The sequence below is a fragment of the Dipodomys spectabilis genome, unplaced genomic scaffold, assembly GCF_019054845.1.
Source record: "Dipodomys spectabilis isolate Male_0828 unplaced genomic scaffold, ASM1905484v1 ptg000010l, whole genome shotgun sequence".
In the NCBI taxonomy this organism is placed as follows: domain Eukaryota; kingdom Metazoa; phylum Chordata; class Mammalia; order Rodentia; family Heteromyidae; genus Dipodomys; species Dipodomys spectabilis.
The window spans coordinates 989,697-991,981 of NW_024870687.1; the positions used below are offsets into that span (position 1 = coordinate 989,697).

General features: G+C 35.4%; 1 non-coding gene across 1 annotated transcript; it reads right to left on the bottom strand.

Annotated features, from left to right (window-relative positions):
• Positions 1 to 398: 398 nt before the first annotated feature.
• On the bottom strand, positions 399 to 505 carry LOC122128068. Its single transcript, XR_006151352.1, has one exon. It is a non-coding gene; the product is annotated as a U6 spliceosomal RNA (small nuclear RNA).
• Between the last annotated feature and the right edge of the window lie 1,780 nt (positions 506 to 2,285).

The window sequence follows — 2,285 nt, forward strand, 5'->3', positions numbered from 1 at the left end:
TTACTTCACTCAATAAAATTTTTTCCAAGAGTTTCCATTTCCTAACAAATTGGGCTATGTCATTCTTTATGATGGAGGCATAGAATTCCATTGTGTATATATACCACATTTTCTTGATCCATTCATCTTGTGAGGGCATCTGGGTTGGTTCCATATACTAGCTATCGTAAATAATGTTGCAATAACCATAGTTGTGCTGGTAGTTTTAGTATGGTCTTGTTTATGATCATTTGGGTAGATTCCCAAAAGTGGGATTAATGTGTCATAGAGGAGTTTTATGTGGAGTCTTTTGAGGAACCTACATACTGCTTTCCAAAGTAGTTGAACAAGTTTACACTCCCACCAAGAATGCAGTACGGTTCCCTTGTGGCCACATACCTTTCAGCATCTGTTGTTGTAAAAATATGGAATGCTCCACGAATTTTCATGTCATCCTTGCGCAGGGGGCATGCTAATCTTCTCTGTATCGTTCCAAAGTTAGTGCATGTGATGCTAAATTGAGCAAAGAACATTTTTTTATATATAAAGTATAATTTGTATTGATTTTATGAAACTAGACAATTTAACAAAAATAAGTTCAAAAGAATTGTTGTGAAATTTTAGAATCATGTAATTCTTACATAAGCACACATTTAAGAATAAAATCAAGATAGACATGCCAAAAACAAAATAATTCCAGATATTTGTAGTTCAAGAGATGTGTAGGAGGAGGAATTCAATTATTCTATACAAGGCACCTGTCAAAATGAACATTGCAGCAAGTGTTTAGGTTTGTTAAAGTTTTAATGTTTTAGGGCTGGGAAGGTGGCTCAGTGGTAGAGTGCTTGCCTTGCATGCATGAGGCCCTGGGATCTATTCCTCAGCACCACATAAGCAAAAAGAAAAAAGCGGTAAGTGACGCTGTGGCTCAAGTGGTAAAGTGCTAGCCTTGAGCTGAAGAGCTGAGGGACAGTGCCCAGGCCCAGAGTTCATGCACCACAAACGGACCCTCCCCCCAAAAAACAGTTTTAATGTTTTAAATATGCTTAATTTTGGGATTTTGCTTATATATGCCAAAAATAGGACTGTTTGGCAGGTATAAAACTTTTTGATAAAGTATTTAAGATTTATGGTAGTAGACATTAAGTACTAAGTATGTACATTTTAAAGTATATGGAAACTTTATTAATGAGAAGTTGCAAAGTCTTTGTGTAAAGAAGCAGAGTGAAGAGTTAAGACTTTAACTATACAGTTTTTGTTAAAAATTTAGAGATTCCTTACTTTATTTGGTGATATAAGCCATAATGTACACATGTATGTTACTAGTCACACACATACATATACACATGTATTCATGCACACATGGAGAAAGACATATAATTACAGCCAACACAATTTCCCCCAGTTGTTGAATATGCCTTAAACGGAATACTTGGAACAATATATGTTGAAGATGTATTTGTCTCTCATAGTTCATTTACCAATCCTCTTATCTCTTAAAACTGGTAGTTTTAGAGAGATTTGATTTACAAAATGCAGTACAAGTGATAGCAAGTCACTTGGAAACCTCAGTAAGTATAAGTGATATGGTGTCTCCCTGCTCCTCACGGAATGCTTACTCTTGTAGACACTCTCAACCACCGAAGTAGCAGGAAAATACCCTGGTAAAGAGTAAAGTTATAAGGCTTTAAATGGCATCCTTACTTGAGCTCTTTTCCCAACAACCAGCATGAATTCCTAGGCAGATGTGTGAGTCCTCCGAAAACTGGACTCTACATATACATTTTACTAACCCATGTAAAAATTCCTATATGAGAAATGCTGACTGAGGTCTTGCTGATTTCCTGGCCAAGAAAATAAGAAAAAAAAGAAAGTATTTTTAATGTTTTAAAGTTTGAGAATAATTTTTAACCTGTCTATAAATGTGTAGAATACAATTATACCAACTGATAAAATAATGATGGCATTTCATTTATGTGCTCTTGGACTTGGCCAGTGATTTTAAATGTGTCTACAAAAGTAGAATCAGCATAAATCAAGCCAGCATTTCTTCATTTAAGATATAAGGAAAGGATACTGGTTGACCCATTGTAACAATGAAATATACAAGACACTCTACCAGAGGATGGGTGAAGGGGGGAGGTGGGGTGGTGTGAAGGGAAGGGATGGTAGGGTTAAAAACAAAGGAGGAGGTAACAATGCTCAATAAGAAATGTACTCATTACCTTACTTATGTAACTGTAACCCCTCTGTACAGTATTTATAATAAAAATATATATTAAAAACATACAAGGAAAACTTATCCC